Source organism: Anomaloglossus baeobatrachus, chromosome 2, assembly GCF_048569485.1.
Source record: "Anomaloglossus baeobatrachus isolate aAnoBae1 chromosome 2, aAnoBae1.hap1, whole genome shotgun sequence".
Classification (NCBI taxonomy): Eukaryota; Metazoa; Chordata; class Amphibia; order Anura; family Aromobatidae; genus Anomaloglossus; species Anomaloglossus baeobatrachus.
The window spans coordinates 3,257,255-3,275,943 of record NC_134354.1 but is presented as its reverse complement, the minus strand read 5'-3'; the positions used below and the strand labels follow the sequence as shown (position 1 = coordinate 3,275,943).

General features: G+C 49.7%; 1 protein-coding gene across 3 annotated transcripts in view; it reads left to right on the top strand.

The window, feature by feature from the left end:
* The window catches only part of NHLH2 (nescient helix-loop-helix 2), a 30,206-nt gene that overhangs the window by 7,483 nt on the left and 4,034 nt on the right, over positions 1-18,689 (top strand). The gene's annotated exons all lie outside the window — the stretch shown is intronic.

The following is an 18,689-nucleotide window of genomic DNA, read 5'->3' as shown; positions in this document are numbered from 1 at the left end:
CCTTTTGAACTTTCACAGAGATACTGGTTAATACGGATAGCCGGGGACATGGCGGCCTCCGCGGACCCTGGAGTCTCATACACAACTAAAGTCCGATACTCTCTGGCAGAAATTCTATAGAAGTGTGGGATCATTGCCCCGGAAGTGCCGAATCTGACGTAGTTTGGAGTCAGCCAGGGCAACGCAGTTGGGATTGTCATAAATGAGCCTCAAAGAAAAGACCTCAACCGTCCGGAGCGACTGAGAATCAGGTGGGCAGAGAAAGCCCAGGCTTGGAGATCCCCCTGGAGGAGTGAGACAACTATCCCCACCCGCTGCTCCTCGGTACCTGAGGAATGCAGTCTAAGCGTACAGTTTGCAGGCCTCCCTAAATAACACAACCTTGTCCCGACCTCCAGAGAACCTATCTGGCAACGTTAATTTAGTCTATGGCAGGAATTGCCCAGGAACAGTGGACACTAAACCCGGATTCTGTGACGGAAAGCTGCAACATGTCCAAACCCAGATCTGCCACCTCCAGTGAAAGACTCTGCAGGTGCTCAGCCAGTGCAAAGATGGGCTCCATCGTAGACCTCCCCCCAAAATGGTGCAGCCAGTGATAATGTCACAGTACAGTGATGGAGGGGAGCTAACCCACTGATCCCAAAACCAGCTTACCCTGAGAGGGGCATGAGTAAGTGCCTACCCAGCCTTGACCAGAGCCTCTGATCATGAGGTTGGACTTGTCTGACGATAGGCACCAGGTACCACTCCAGGGCAGGTCCTGGGTGTTGCACCCCACCAAGGTTGGCGCAAGGTGCGATAGGATAATTGATGCTCCACCACTTGAGAAGGAATAGGGAGGGGCAACCCCTGACACTTACCCCGAGCAGCCCTGACATCACTAGACGGGTTCTTTCATCCCGTGAAGTGATCACGTTACTATCCCTGTCTGTCCCTGGATACAGCCCTGTCTAGTGTGCAGGGTAGCGAGTACACTAGTCCTACTCAAGGTTAGAGACAGACAGGGCTAAAAAAAAAACCACAATCATACAAGGCACTACAAACTAAAGGGAACAGACTAGTGAGGCAAACCTAAGAAACCTAAGAGATTTCGCCGCCTCGAAATCACTAAGGGTGACAAATCTCCGGGCCCGGATGGCTACACCCCAGAGTACTACAGGAATTGAGTTCTGTGATAGATAGACCATTATTTTTAATCTTCTCAGATTCCTTAATAACAGGGTCGGTACCGCAGGACTGGCGCATAGCAAATGTGGTGCCAATATTCAAAAAGGGGACAAAAACTGAGCCGGGAAATTATAGGCCGGTAAGTTTAACCTCTACGGTTGGTAAAATCCTTGAGGGTTTCTTGAGAGATGCTATACTGGAGTATCTCAAGAAAAATAACCTTATGACAGAGTATCAACATGGGTTTATGAGGGATCGATCCTGTCAAACCAATTTGATCAGCTTCTATGAAGAGGTAAGTTCAAGCCTGGACCAGGGAAATGCAGTGGATGTTGTGTATATGGACTTTTCAAAAGCTTTTGATACGGTGCCACACAAAAGGTTGGTGCATAAAATGAGAATAATGGGGATAGGGGAAAATATGTGTAACTGGGTTACAAACTGGCTCAGTGATAGGAAACAAAGGGTGGTTATTAATGGTACGTACTCGGACTGGGTCTCAGTTCATAGTGGGGTACCACAGGGGTCAGTATTGGGCCCGCTTCTTTTCAACATATTTATAAATGACCTTGTTGGGGGCATGCGGAGTAGAATTTCAATATTTGCAGATGATACTAAACTCTGCAGGGTAATCAATACAGAGGAGGATAATTTTATATTACAGGGAGATTTATGTAAATTGGAGGATTGGGCTGAGAAGTGGCAATTGAAGTTTAATGTAGATAAATGTAAGGTCATGCACTTGGGTAGAGGAAATAACATTTATGATTATGTACTTAATTGTAGAACACTGGGTAAAACAGACACAGAAAAAGACTTGGGTGTATGGGGGGATGGTAAACTTCACTTTAGTGGACAGTGTCAGGCAGCTGCTGCCAGGGCTAATAAAATAATGGGATGTATTAAAAGAGGTATAAGTGTTCATGAAAAAAATATAGTTCTACCTCTGTACAAGTCACTAGTGCGACCGCACTTATATACTGTGTACAATTCTGGTCACCGATATATAAGAAGGACATAGCTGAACTGGAGAGGGTGCAGAGAAGAGCGACCAAGATTATTAGAGGAATGGGGGGGCTGCAATACCAAGACAGGAAAAACGAAGGCTTAGGGGGGATCTAATCACAATGTATAAATATATGAGGGGACAGTACAGAGACCTTTCCAAAGATCTCTTTACACCTAGGCCTGCGACTGGAACACGGGGGCATCCGCTACGTCTTGAGGAAAGAAGGTTTAATCATAATCACAGACGAGGATTCTTTACTGTACGAGCAGTGAGACTATGGAACTCTCTGCCGCATGATGTTGTAATGAGTGATTCACTACTAACATTTAAGCAGAGCCTGGATGCCTTTCCTGAAAAATGTAATATTACCAGTTATGTATATTAGATTTTATGACAGGGTATTGATCCAGGGAACTAGTCTGATTGCCGGATGTGGACGAAAGAAGGACATTTTTTCCCCATTGGAGCTTATTTGCCACATTGGGGGTTTTTTGCCTTCCTCTGGATCAACGTTAGGCTACGGGGTGAACTAGATGGACTTAGAGTCTCCCTTCAACCTTAAAAACTATGATACTATGATACTATGATTAAGGAAGGACAAACACAACATACAGCAAATTCCAACTGCTCTTCCCAAAAAGCTTTCACATTGAGACAGTACACTAAAATCCAGGGGTTCCCACAATACCCCCATTCAGTATTCTCGTCTCACGCACTCCCACCGTATTGTGACATCCAGCTTCTTCTGCTCTTCATAGCTGTTTGCTAGACCTGGTGCTAATGCAACAAGCTAGCAGACAGCCACTAGCCACGTGATAGTACGTGATCGACAAGGGATCAGCCTGTGATCGGTCAATGATATGTGATTGATAAGGGATCCGTTTCTGATCGATAAGGGTTTTGGTATGGAGACATGGCTGTCTTTAGAAGACCCCTCATCCCACTGAACACCCGCAATCCTTCCCCGTGGGCGGAACACTACAGACAACACAGGGTGAGGGAACCGCACATTGGTGACACTTTATTGGGTCCCCAACAGGCAAAAACATAGTATAGTGGCAAGCAAAAAGGTAACAATGTTCTGAGCTTGTGACTTTCCAGCTCCATATCTCACCGTCCTCTACAGCTTTCAGCATGAGACATCCTTCATTTTATAGACAATCATCTCTGCTATCTCATACATAAATGTGACTTGCAGCTATTTAGCATTCCACAAATTAGCAGACAAAAAGGTGCTCCAGACAGTCTCACAGGAAACAATGGCTCATGTCCCTTGAGTTACTGAACAAAGGAATAGTATATCTGGCATATTTAAGAATAGTTCACCCCCACGCAAATTATCAGATATTTCTTATTGACATTAAGTCATCACAATCAGGAGCTGATGAGTCTGTGATCAGTCTGTGATTGGTCAATGATATGTGAGAGAAATAAAGGACCTGCCGAAGCACAAACGTGCGAAACAGCTCGCCGTCGTCTGATGTCTATAGCCTCCCCTCACCTCCCCCTGCACATGTACCCGTCTCCCCGGTAAAATAAATTACCGCCTTCTAAGCATCAGCGAGTGATGCCGTTCTTTTCTCCTTTGTGGATTTGTATCAATGATATGTGATCTATCAGTGATCAGTCTGTGATTGGTTAATGATACGTGATCTATCAGTGATCAGACTGTGATCAGTCAATGATATGTGATCTATCAGTGATCAGTCTGTGATCAGTCAATATGTGATTTATCAGTGATCAGTCTGTTATTGGTTAATGATACGTGATCTATCAGTGATCAGACTGTGATCAGTCAATATGTGATCTATCAGTGATCAGTCTGTTATTGGTTAATGATACGTGATCTATCAGTAATCAGTCTGTGATCAGTCAATGATACGTGATCTATCAGTAATCAGTCTGTGATCAGTCAATGATACGTGATCTATCAGTGATCAGTCTGTGATCAGTCAGTGATATGTGATCTAGCAGTAATCAGTTTGTGATCGGTCAATGATATGTGGTTGGTCAGTGGTCAGTTCATGACTTTGACCCCCCGTTTTGTACCAGCAGCAGGTGTTGGACCTTCCAGTATTTATAGGGGCATCACTAGTGAGATTTCACCCTTCATCTGTGTGGGGAAGGATGAGAGCACTTTCACAGTCAGCAGGAAAGACCACACTGGGGTCTTCTCTGTGACTCACCTAGGGGGGCTTCACAGTGTCAGTGTGGCACCCCAGCGGTCCTGGGAGACACAGTGGCGTTGTTCTCATCACTGGGGGCAATGCCATGCTTGGAAACAGTGGGGAAATCTATGCCAGGTACACTAACATGTAACACCACTTCCTCCACCGGACCAGTAGGGGGAGCTCATAACCTGCGTTGAGGAGAGCCTCTCTGGACATACTGACCTGGAGGAGGGATTAGGGAGTAACAGGAAGCCAGACCTCAGAACAGTAGTACGGAGCAACGAGAACGGTCGCTGTCTGAGAGATGCTGCCCAGCTCTCCAGGACCGAGTACATAGAGCGGGATACCAGCATCCCAGACTACTGGGTACTAACGGCCCAGTAGTAACGCCGGAGGGCAGAGGATTCTACCTCTTCTGGCCCATCTGTAATCTGGAGGCGAAGTGGCAAGAAAAAGCCCAGGGTCGCTGCTACAGAGTGGGCCCCAGTACCGGCTCACGCTACCCTGCAGACAGAAGATACAAATGTGCCGCCCCGGCGCAGACCGGGGTGCTCGGATCCGGGATGGTCATGGCTCGAAGGGTCCGGACCCAGGCTCGGCACTCACTCCGATCCCTGAAAGGGGGATTATTTACAGGGGAGAAGTTTGTGACGCCACCTGCGGGTTGTGGTAATGGGAGTACCGCCGCTTCTGGATAGAGTGCCGGGGCAGATGGAGTTGAGCAGTCTGATGTTAGTCCCTCCACAGGTAGGGAAAGCCCCGAGTTCAGGGTGTTTGGTGGATATTTGGGAGCGCAGGGTGCAGGGCTCAGGGTACTCACTGTGGGTAGTTGTGCTGGATGAGGATTATAAAGTAGACACTCGCACTGAGGGTAATCCAGAGCCGCCTCCGTGCACAAGTTAGTTTCTGCGTGGCCCCTTGGCGTGAAGCTGTTGGGGCCCCGCTCACTATATTTGTAGTGTAGCTGTGCTCTTGATGGCTAGCACTTGGGATTTTAGTGGATCGTGTTACTGGAAAGCCCTGTCCCCCGCAGTGTGCTGTCGCCTTCAATCTCTGAGCTCCTAGGGAAGTTCATAAAGAGACTCTTCCTCCCAGGTTAATTAACAGGGCGGATGAACCTGCTCCTGACCTAGGGTCCTGTACCCCGTCGTGCTCGGTACCGGTCAGTTCTTTTGGGTTTCTGATGCTGACAGTCCTCCTAGACTATGTCCGTCGCACCCTTCCAATGTCACTGCCACCAGTCCCCGACTCCTCAGGTCCTGGACCACCGTCTGCGACCCAACCTCGGTTTAGCTCCCCGGGAGCTACCACACCCAGCTCCTCACTCCTTGAGGGCTCTCACTACTCTCGTACTTCCTCCCTCCCACCAGTCTGCCTGACCCCTAGGTGGATGGCCTTATTCTGCTTATCCAACCCATTGGTGTGTCTGACAGGCCATGATGTGAGGTGTGATTGGGATTTGTGGTACTGATGGTAGTGACATCGGCTTCTTAAGAACCTGGAACCAGGGAGGGTAGATCCTGCACCCTTGGTAAGGGTTGCAGTACCCTGTGGCACCCTGGTATATTCAGGGGCGCCACACAAACACACATAGAAAGAGGGACGCTGCCGAGGAGCAGAAGCACCGGACCCGAGCGCCAGAGATTCCCAGGCGAGCAGCGTTCCCAACCCCTCCGCCCGCGACACAGGCATACAGGTCATTTAATAATTCAGTCGGTTTATTAATACAGACAAATAGCGCTCTACAGTAACATACCGCACAGCCGCTTCCAGCTTAAAGGCACAGAGACAGTTTTCAAGTCCATTACCCCACGGTATGCCTGCACAGGATCGGAAACAGTATCCAGTGGAGCTATGTCCTGCTTCACTCACTGACCCTGGCCTGTCGAAGTGGCCCCTCGCTTCTCCCAGGGGTCCCTGCAGGAGACAGGGGCCAATAACTCATTTTTAGTCAGTGTTAGAGCACTTTTCACACACAGCACTCTCCATTGTCGCTGCAGTTTCTCCACATCTCAAATAGAGACCGCGGGCGGCGTATGTAGATAGGGAGACCCACCCATCTCTCCAGCTATCTGTAAACCTGGCCCTTTGAGTGCTTTAACAAAACTTGTGGCACTACAGGTACCAGCATAGACATTCCAGGTTTACATCCCAGATGAAAACCACCTCTTGGATACATACTCACCATTTAAAATGTAGATGGCTGCCATCTTACAGTGTGTATATGTAACAGAGGCCAGGCATGCAACACACAGTAAGGATGACTCAGTGGTGACTTCAAGGGGTTCATATTATGTGGGAACAGGGAGATGAAGGATGGTTGGGCAAACAGTGGATAAAGAAGAAATAGAAAGTAAGCAAATTTTAACAGTTGGCACTTTACACAGTTTACACTCGACTGATGATATGTATGAACTGTATGTGTAGTGCATTGCCACACAACTGCGCTACGTTTAATGAACCTCTTAATAAGCTATTTTCTCTCGGTACCGTATGCGGGGAAGGAAGTAACAACTCTACTCGTGTCGCTGCTGCTTCAGATCAAATGCACATTTCTCAATCTCTGTCTCTCAATGTCCAATCTTCAGAGCTTGACATTGTATGCCGATCTGCTTTTCGTGATGGTGTTTTGTCTTTGGGTTCCTCTGGCAACGGTATTTGGTCTTCAAGTTCCTCTGGTGAGTATACTTGGTCCTTGCGTTTCTCTGGCGATGGTATTTGGTCTTTGGGTTCCTCTGGTGACGATATTTGGTCTTTGGGTTCCTATGGTGACAATATTTCTTCTTTGGGTTCCTCTAGCGATGATATTCAGTCTTCTGGTTCCTCTGGTGACAATATTTAGTCTTTAGGTTCCTCTGGCAATGATATTCGGTCTTCTTGTTCCTTTCCTCTGGTGACAATATTTTGTATTTGGGTTCCTCTGGCGATGGTATTTGGTCTTTGGGTTCCTTTGGTGACAATATTTGGTCTTTGGGTTCCTCTGGTGACAATATTTCTTCTTTGGGTTCCTGTGGGGATGATATTCGGTCTTCTGGTTCCTCTGATGACAATATTTGGTCTTTGGGTTCCTCTGGCGATGGTGTTCAGTCTTTGGGTTCCTCTAGTGACAATATTTGGTCTTTGGGTTCCTGTGGTGACGATATTTCTTCTCTGGGTTCCTCTGGCAATGGAATTTGGTCTTTGGGTTCCTCTGGTGACAATATTTGGTTTTTGGGTTAGTCTGGTGACAATATATGGTCTTTGGGTTCCTCTGGTGACAATATATGGTCTTTGGGTTCCTTTGGTGATGATATTTGGTCTTTGGGTTCCTCTGGCGATGGTGTTCAGTCTTTGGGTTCCTCTGGTGACAATATTTGGTCTTTGGGTTCCTGTGGTGACGATATTTCTTCTCTGGGTTCCTCTGGCAATGGAATTTGGTCTTTGGGTTCCTCTGGTGACAATATATGGTCTTTGGGTTCCTCTGGTGACAATATATGGTCTTTGGGTTCCTCTGGTGACAATATATGGTCTTTGGGTTCCTCTGGTGATGATATTTGGTCTTTGGGTTTCTCTGGCGATGGTATTCAGTCTTTGTTTTCCTTTGGTGACGGTATGGGAGCTTCAGGTTCTTCTGGCCTCAGTGGGACTCCAGATAATTCCCTTTCATTTGACACGAGCCTACTCTACTGAGCACGTCGGTTCCCTTGATGTTCATGGCACCAACTCTGTCTTCCCGCCACTGGCCCAGCCTTCTTATTTGGCAACTGCGCCACAAGTCACCTGACATAGTGTCTCCTAACTCTTCCCCCAAAGAAATGCACTCCGTACAGATTGGTCCTACAGCAGATGGTGATGTTGGTGCCAAATGCTGTGGGACACTGAATGTGAGTATTTTCTTCTGGCCACCCTCTTACATATATAATTATACACGAAGCGGCAGGCCTGCTTTCTATTATCTCCAGCGCTTGATGATTTTGGTGATTTTTCTGACTTGCAGTCACAGTCTTGCTTATGTTGCATTCCTGCCCGTTTCTTTCTATTTGCTCCAGCTGTGCTGATGCGTTTTTTTGCTGAGAGATGGTGTTTCTTGCATTATGAATGTCACCACCACATGTCCAGCATTGAGATACAGCAGATCTTTCCGTTAGAGGATCAGGCTCGCATCCTGATCCAGACAGAGATGACAGGTTTTTCAGGTTCGATCCCTATGAGACACTGGAGATAGAGGCTGTAGTAAGCAGGACGCAGACCAGCAATTTGTTTTCAGCACCTGAATGACTCCATCTCCAAGGAGAAGCTGGGAGCTGCGTCCTACATTATGGATGGTAACCTTTCTGCTGGCATTGTCTTAACAAACCCATTAAAAACATCCGGATCCTCATAGATGTCTAAAATACTATTTGGTGGAGAGCGACCTTTAGCCTGATCTTGATGAGGACTGGTAGGGACCTGAATGTACATGACTCTTAGATTGTGAGCCACGTGGAGCTCCTGGGGACGTCTGGCAGCTGCACTGAGTGCCTTGTGTTGCTCCTGAGATGTTTCGAGCCTCTCATCTGGGGAGTCCTTCAGGCAGTGATTGTCCTGTGGTGTACAGGCCTCAAGTTCTTAATCATCTCCCTCCTATACGACAGGGTGAACTCTGGGAGTGATGAGCTGGAGGAGGACATGCTCAGGCCATATTGGATGGACCCCCGTGACACCATACCATAGCTGGATAGGTAGAGATCGCCAGGCATATCTCACATTAAATCATTCCCCCATTTTCAGGATTCTCATGAATTCTTACAGGGTAGTCCCAACAGGCTGACACAAAGATAAAGCTGGTACAAGGAGAAGCTGCCATCTTCCTTCTTAGATCGATCCTTCCATCTCCTAAGAGGGATTTACTACGGCAAGAGTCTTATAACCTAGCAAAAAAGCTCTGAAATCCTGATGGCAACTGAGGTATGGTAAGATGGGGGAGAGGAGAAGTCACTGCGCCCTCTGTAGTGTCCACCAGCCATGCACTGGCCCCCGACAAGAAACAGGCCCCGTTCAGCTGGGTTTATTTACAGTCATCCAGTATGGAGGCACTGGTTCTATTACAATCCTTCAGTGTCTCGTCTCGCTACCATTCCAAGCGTGCCGGAGCTCACATTACCACAGCATACTGTGTCACAGGCAGCCTCTTGTCTCTGGTTCAAGTGTTGCCTTCACTCACTCCAGGGCTTACTACATGTCCCACCGCAGATCCTCACCTCCACAGTGCCCACCACAGGTCCTCGTCCCCCACAGTACCCACCGCAGGTCCTCACCCCCCCACAGTGGCCACCGCAGGTCCTCGCCCCCCACAGTGGCCACCGCAGGTCCTCGCCCCCCACAGTGCCCACCGCAGGTCCTCGCCCACTCACAGTACCCACCGCAGGTCCTCGCCCCCCACAGTGGCCACCGCAGGTCCTCGCCCCCCACAGTGGCCACCGCAGGTCCTCGCCCCCCACAGTGCCCACCGCAGGTCCTCGCCCACTCACAGTACCCACCGCAGGTCCTCGCCCCCCACAGTGGCCACCGCAGGTCCTCGCCCCCCACAGTGGCCACCGCAGGTCCTTGCCCCCCACAGTGCCCACCGCAGGTCCTCGTCCCCCACAGTACCCACCGCAGGTCCTCGCCCCCCACAGTGCCCACCACAGGTCCTCGCCCCCCCCACAGTGGCCACCGCAGGTCCTCGTCAACTCACAGTGGCCACCGCAGGTCCTCGCCCCCCACAGTGCCCACCACAGGTCCTCGCCCCCCCCACAGTGCCCACCACAGGTCCTCGTCCCCCACAGTACCCACCGCAGGTCCTCGCCCCCCCCACAGTGCCCACTGCAGGTCCTCGCCCCCCACAGTGCCCACCGCAGGTCCTTGCCCCCCACAGTGGCCACCGCAGGTCCTCACCCCCCACAGTGCCCAGCACAGGTCCTCGCCCCCCACAGTGCCCACCGCAGGTCCTCGCCCCCCACTGTGCCCACCGCAGGTCCTCGTCCCCCACAGTACCCACCGCAAGTCCTCGCCCCCCACAGTGCCCACCACAGGTCCTCGCCCCCCCACAGTGCCCATCGCAGATCCTCGCCTCCACAGTGCCCACCACAGGTTCTCGCCCCCCACAGTACCCACCGCAGGTCCTCACCCCCCCACAGTGGCCACCGCAGGTCCTCGCCCCCCCACAGTGCCCAGCACAGGTCCTCGCCCCCCACAGTGCCCACCGCAGGTCCTCGCCCCCCACAGTGCCCACCGCAGGTCCTCACCCCCCACAGTACCCACCGCAGGTCCTTGCCCCCCCACAGTGGCCACCGCAGGTCCTCGCCCACTCACAGTGGCCACCGCAGGTCCTCGCCCCCAACAGTGGCCACCGCAGGTCCTCACCCCCCCACAGTGGCCACCGCAGGTCCTCGCCCCCCACAGTGCCCAGCAAAGGTCCTCGCCCCCCACAGTGCCCACCGCAGGTCCTCGCCCCCCCGCAGTGCCCACCGCAGGTCCTTGCTCCCCACAGTGCCCAGCACAGGTCCTCTCCCCCACAGTACTCAGTGCAGGTCCTCACCCTCACAGTGCTCACCACAGGCCCTTGTCCCCCACAGTGCCCAGCACAGATCCTCGTCACCACAGTGCCCGCCATAGGTCCTTGTCCTCACAGTGCCCACCGCAGGTCCTCGCTCCCCACAGTGGCCACCGCAGGTCTTCGCCCCCCAATAGTGCCCACCGCAGGTCCTTGCCCCCCACAGTGCCCGGCGCAGTTCCTCGCCCCCCATAATTCCCAGCACAGGTCCTCGCCCCCCACAGTGCCCAGCGCAGGCCCTCGCCCCCCCACAGTGCCCAGCACAGGTCCTCGACCCCACAGTGCCCACCTCAGGTCCTTGCCCCCGCAGTGCCCACCACAGGTCCTCGCCCCCCACAGTGCCCAGCGCAGGTCCTCGCCCCCACAGTGTTCAGCGCAGATCCTCACCCTCACAGTGCTCACCACAGGCCCTCGCCTACCACAGTGCCCACAGAATTTCCTCTCGCCAATAGGTAACCCAGCCCCTCATTAACCTGTCACTTTGTCTCTCCAGCCTCTCTTGGCCTCCTGAATAACAGCCATTACATTGTATGCTGCTGCAGCATTAGATTGTCTTAACATGATTTACAGGTACACAGCACACACAGAATACATCACCGGAAAACATAGATGAGCGCACTGAACATACAACACAGACGAGCGCACTGGGCACACTTAGTATAAAACGTAGACGAGCGCACTGGGCACACAGTGTAAAACATAGACAAGCGCATTGGGCACACAGTGTAAAACATAGACGAGGGCACTGGGCACACAGTCTAAAACGTAGACGAGCGCACTGGGCACACAGTCTAAAACGTAGACAAGCGCATTGGGCACACAGTGTAAAACATAGACGAGGGCACTGGGCACACAGTGTAAAACATAGACAAGCACATTGGGCGCACTTAGTGTAAAATGTAGACGAGCGCACTGGGCACACAGTGTAAAATGTAGACAAGCGCATTGGGCACACAGTGTAAAACATAGACGAGGGCACTGGGCACACAGTGTAAAACATAGACAAGCGCATTGGGCGCACTTAGTGTAAAATGTAGACGAGCGCACTGGGTGCACTTAGTGTAAAACGTAGACGAGCGCACTGGGCACACAGTGTAAAAGATAGACAAGCGCATTGGGCACACAGTGTAAAACATAGACGAGGGCACTGGGCACACAGTGTAAAACATAGACAAGCGCATTGGGCGCACTTAGTGTAAAACATAGACAAGCGCATTGGGCGCACTTAGTGTAAAACGTAGACGAGCGCACTGGGCACACAGTGTAAAACATAGATGAGCGCATTGGGTGCACTTAGTATAAAACAGACAAGCGCATTGGGCGCACTTAGTGTAAAACGTAGACGAGCGCACTGAGCACACAGTGTAAAACATAGATGAGCGCATTGGGCGCAATTAGTGTAAAACGTAGACGAGAGCACTGGGTGCACTTAGTGTAAAATATTGACAAGCGCACTGGGCACACTTAGTGTAAAACGTAGACGAGAGCACTGGGTGCACTTAGTGTAAAACGTAGACGAGAGCACTGGGTGCACTTAGTGTAAAACGTAGACGAGGGCACTGGGTGCACTTAGTGTAAAACCTAGACGAGCGCACTGGGTGCACTTAGTGTAAAACCTAGACGAGCGCACTGGGCGCACTTAGTGTAAAACGTAGACGAGAGCATTGGGTGCACTTAGTGTAAAATGTAGACGAGCGCACTGGGCATAAGATATAGACAAGTGCACTGAGCGTGTGTTCTGATTGGCTGAATAACAAAATACCAACCACTCTGTGATCGCAGGATAATTGGCCGGAGGTGGCCTCTGGCTATGTTTAGGGCCTGTGGGGTTTCTGTAGACCCCATAGATTGGCTCGGTTAAGGTTACAGATGTTATAGATAGCAGACCCATTAGTTACAGTGGTCATCATCCATGTTACATGCTTGTGTGCATGATGCCCAGAAACATCACACTGCACTATTCTTGGCATGATGCACACAAGCATGTAACATGGATGCTGACCACATGCTCAGTATTGAGGACTGATGGTGACAGATAAATCCCACCTGCCATACAGCATCGTGCTGTGCCCCAGTCTCTTCCAGGGAGCGGAATCTACCATCGGGTGTGTGGGACCTCAACATTCTCCCTCCATGGAAATAACATCAGAGATAGTGATGAGAATGAGAAATCCCCGGCTGCTGGGAGGCAAGCCGGGCTCCATAGATCAGTCCCGGGCTCCATAGATCAGTCCCAGAGCTCCATAGATCAGTCCCAGAGCTCCATAGACCATAGATCAGTGCCAGAGCTCCATAGATCAGTCCCAGAGCTCCAAAGACCATAGATCAGTGCCAGAGCTCCATAGATCAGTCACAGAGCTCCATAGATCAGTCCCAGATCTCCATAGATCAGTCCCAGATCTCCATAGATCAGTCCCATTGCTCCATAGATCAGTCCCAGATCTCCATAGATCAGTCCCAGAGCTCTATAAATCACTCCCAGAGCTCCATAGATCAGTCGCAGAGCTCCATAGATCAGTCCCAGAGCTCCATAGATCAGTCCCAGAGTTCCATAGATCAGTCCCAAAGCTCCATAGCTCAGTCCCAGATCTCCATAGATCAGTCCCAGAGCTCCAGGGATCAGATCCTCTAATCATGGAACTCCATGGATCAAATCCTGTAATCGCAGCGTTACATGGACCGGATCCTGAAATCAGGGAGCTCCACACATCAGATCTGGTAATTGTGGATGTGGAGTGTCGCGGGCAGAGGAGGGGACGCTGCACTCTCCCACTGCTCGGGTCCGGCCGCCGCTGCTGCTGCGGCCTCCGCTGCTCGGTGGCTCGAGCGATGGGCCGGATCCCGGGGACTCGAGCGGCGCTCCTCACCCGTGAGTGAAAAGGGGTTTGGTTTTGGGGATTTATTGTCCGTGACGCCACCCACGGCTGTGGTGATTGTGTGGACACCACCGCTGCTCTGGACGGGGATCCCGGGAGCGGTGACAGGGAGCAGCAGAGTTGTTAGTTCTCCCCTCCGTGGGTAGGGGGTTGGTTGTCCCGGGGCCCAGTGATGGGGTGGAGGATGAGGGATGGCAGGCCAGGTGCGGGGCCTGGTGAGGTGCAGGGTCGCGGGGGCAGCGCTGTGCCTCACGGCACGGTGGTACTCACTCAGCCTGAGACGGTGACACAGTTCTCAGTAAAACACACGGCTGGAAAGACGGTTCCCACGGACGGCTGCTGTTGCTTTTCCCCGGTAGTTAACGGTGACTGTCTCTTTCCCTGCACCTTGTGAAACTGTTGGTAGTGATGGATTCCCACCGGTTACCCGCTGCCCGACTTGGATATGGGCCGGAGGAGCCCCTCTTTGCTGGCGCTGGCCCTGAGAAACTGGTGCCTTGGCGGTGGCGGTGTCTCTCTCATACGGTTGGACGGTTGCCTTCAATCGGGACTTAGTTGTTTGGAGACCCGGAGGTCCCCTTCACTGACGGATTTGGCAAATTCACGGCGACTCCTAGCCTTGCCGGGATCCGAAAGGCCCCTGCCAATGGTGCTGGCTTCTCTTTGTATACCGGTCCGGTACCGCCGGGCCACCACCCGTCCATGGTCCTTTCAGCAACCTCCGATCAGCCTCCACTGCAGACGGTCACCGCCGTCTGCTAACCTTGCTGTCTCAGTCCGGGGCACACACCCGGACCAACTTCAGGCTTTCAAACTGTCACTTTCTCCTTCACTTCAACTCCTCTCACTTGCTCCTCTACCACTTCACTCTCACTTCAACTTCAACTTCCACTAACTGCCTGGTTTTCCCCCTGGTGTGGACATCAGCCCCTGGAGGAAGGCAACAAGGGTTTCTGGTTTAGCTTTGGTGTACCTATCCGGGGTGTAGGGTGTGGTGGTGTCATGACCTGTGACCCCTGGCTTGCCCAGGGCGTCACATGGAGCTCCAAAGATAAGATCTTGTAATTGCGGAGATCCACGGATCAGATCCTGTAATTGCGGAGCTCTACAGATCAGATTCGATAATCGGGGAACTTCAGAGATCACATCCTGAAATTGTGGAGCTCCATGAATCAATTCCAGAGCTCCATGGATCAGATCCTGTAATCGCAGAGCTCCATAGATCAGTCATCAAACTCCATGGATCAAATCATGAAATTGCAGAGCTCCATGGATCACATCTTGTAATCGTGGAACTTCGTAGTTGAGATCTTCTAATGTCAGAGCTCAATAGATCATTGCAGACCTCCATAGATCAGATTCTGAAATCTCGGCGCTCCAGATATCTGATCCTGTAACTGTTGAGCTCCATAAATCATATAATGTAATCGCGGAGCTCCATTAATCCAATTCTGTAGTCCTGGAGCTCTATAGATCAGATCCTGAAATCACAAAGCTTCATAGATTAGATCCTGAAATCACAAAGCTTCATAGATCAGATCCTATTTGCCAGCCCCTTCTCTGCCTAGTATATAAGGGATCACAGGGCCTCTGGTGCCTCTCAGGGGCAGTCACGCCGAGCTACGAATTTAGGACAATGAGAATGGCTCCTATTTTTAGTCCCAAGTTTCGCAAAACAGAAAGTAGAAAACAATATTTATTGCTAATTAAATGCCTCCAAAGTAGAGAGATCATCTGCAGCCTGTGATGGAAGAGCAGCACAGGAGTCTATGCAACCGCACAGGTCACATTCAGTCATATGAAAAAGTTTGGGCACCCCTATTAATGTTACCCCTTTTTTCTTTATAACAATTTGGGTTTTTGCTATTTCAGTGTCATATATCTAATAACTGATGGACTGAGTAATATTTCTGGATTGAAATGAGGTTTATTGCACTAACAGAAAATGTGCAACCCGCATTTAAACAAAATTTGACTGGTGCATAAGTATGGGCACCCTTATCAATTTCTTGATTTGAACACTCCTAACTAGTTTTTACTGACTTACTAAAGCACTAAATTGGTTTTGTAACCTCATTGAGCTTTGCACTTCATAGGCAGGTGTATCCAATCATGAGAAAAGGTATTTAAGGTGGCCACTTGCAAGTTGTTCTCCTATTGGAATCTCCTATGAAGAGTGGCATCATGGGCTCCTCAAAACAACTCTCAAATGATCTGAAAACAAAGATTATTCCACATAGTTGTTCAGGGGAAGGTACAAAAAGTTGTCTCAGAGATTTACACTGTCAGTTTCCACTGTGAGGAACATAGTAAGGGAATGGAAGAACACAGGTACAGTTCTTGTTAAGCCCAGAAGTGGCAGGCCAAGAAAAATATCAGAAAGGCAGAGAAGAAGAATGGTGAGAACAGTCAAGGACAATCCACAGACCACCTCCAAAGACCTGCAGCATCATCTTGCTGCAGATGGTGTCAGTGTGCATCGGTCAACAATTCAGCGCATGTTGCACAAGGAGAAGCTGTATGGGAGAGTGATGGGAAAGAAGCCGTTTCTGCAAGCACGCCACAACAGAGTCGCCTGAGGTATGCAAAAGCAGATTTGGACAAGCCAGTTACATTTTGGAAGAAGGTCCTGTGGACTGATGAAACAAAGATTGAGTTGTTTGGTCATACAAAAAGGCGTTATGCATGGAGGCAAGAAAACACGGCATTCCAAGAAAAGCACTTGCTACCCACAGTAAAATTTGGTGGAGGTTCCATCATGCTTTGGGGCTGTGTGGCCAATGCCGGCACCGGGAATCTTGTTAAAGTTGAGGGTTGCATGGATTCAACTCAGTATCAGCAGATTCTTGACAATAATGTGCAAGAATCAGTGACGAAGTTGAATTACGCAGGGGATGGATACAGTTAGGTCCAGAAATATTTGGACAGTGACACAAGTTTTGTTATTTTAGCTGTTTAGAAAAGCATGTTCAGAAATACAATTCTATATATAATATGGGCTGAAAGTGCACACTCCCAGCTGCAATATGAGAGTTTTCACATCCAAATCGGAGAAAGGGTTTAGGAATCATAGCTCTGTAATGCATAGCCTCCTCTTTTTCAAGGGACCAAAAGTAATTGGACAAGGGACTCTAAGGGCTGCAATTAACTCTAAAGGTGTCTCCCTCGTTAACCTGTAATCAATAAAGTAGTTAAAAGGTCTGGGGTTGATTACAGGTGTGTGGTTTTGCATTTGGAAGCTGTTGCTGTGACCAGACAACATGCGGTCTAAGGAACTCTCAATTGAGGTGAAGCAGAACATCCTGAGGCTGAAAAAAAAGAAAAAATCCATCAGAGAGATAGCAGACATGCTTGGAGTAGCAAAATCAACAGTTGGGTACATTCTGAGAAAAAAGGAATTGACTGGTGAGCTTGGGAACTCAAAAAGGCCTGGGCGTCCACGGATGACAACAGTGGTGGATGATCGCCGCATACTTTCTTTGGTGAAGAAGAACCCGTTCACAACATCAACTGAAGTCCAGAACACTCTCAGTGAAGTAGGTGTATCTGTCTCTAAGTCAACAGTAAAGAGAAGACTCCATGAAAGTAAATACAAAGGGTTCACATCTAGATGCAAACCATTCATCAATTCCAAAAATAGACAAGCCAGAGTTAAATTTGCTGAAAAACACCTCATGAAGCAAGCTCAGTTCTGGAAAAGTATTCTATGGACAGATGAGACCAAGATCAACCTGTACCAGAATGATGGGAAGAAAAAAGTTTGGAGAAGAAAGGGAATGGCACATGATCCAAGGCACACCACATCCTCTGTAAAACATGGTGGAGGCAACGTGATGGCATGGGCATGCATGGCTTTCAATGGCACTGGGTCACTTGTGTTTATTGATGACATAACAGCAGACAAGAGTAGCCGGATGAAATCTGAAGTGTACCGGGATATACTTTCAGCCCAGATTCAGCCAAATGCCGCAAAGTTAATCGGACGGCGCTTCATAGTACAGATGGACAATGACCCCAAGCATACAGCCAAAGCTACCCAGGAGTTCATGAGTGCAAAAAAGTGGAACATTCTGCAATGGCCAAGTCAATCACCAGATCTTAACCCAATTGAGCATGCATTTCACTTGCTCAAATCCAGACTTAAGACGGTAAGACCCACAAACAAGCAAGACCTGAAGGCTGCAGCTGTAAAGGCCTGGCAAAGCATTAAGAAGGAGGAAACCCAGCGTTTGGTGATGTCCATGGGTTCCAGACTTAAGGCAGTGATTGCCTCCAAAGGATTCGCAACAAAATATTGAAAATAAAAATATTTTGTTTGAGTTTGGTTTATTTGTCCAATTACTTTTGACCTCCTAAAATGTGGAGTGTTTGTAAAGAAATGTGACAATTCCTACAATTTCTATCAGATATTTTTGTTCAAACCTTCAAATTAAACGTTACAATCTGCACTTGAATTCTGTTGTAGAGGTTTCATTTCAAATCCAATGTGGTGGCATGCAGAGCCCAACTCGCCAAAATTGTGTCACTGTCCAAAGATTTCTGGACCTAACTGTATTTCAGCAAGACAATGATCCAAAACACCGCTCCAAATCTACTCAGGCATTCATGCAGAGGAACAATTACAATGTTCTGGAATGGCCATCCCGGTCCCCAGACCTGAATATCATTGAACATCTGTGGGATGATGTGAAGCGGCTGTCCATGCTCGGCGACCATCAAACGTAACTGAACTGGACTTGTTTTGTAAACAGGAATGGACAAATCTACCTTCATCCAGGATCCAGGAACTCATTAAAAGCTACAGGAAGCCACTAGAGGCTGTGATTTCTGCAAAAGGAGGATCTACAAAATATTAATGTCACTTATGTTGAGGTGCCCATACTTATGCACCGGTCAAATTCTGTTTAAAT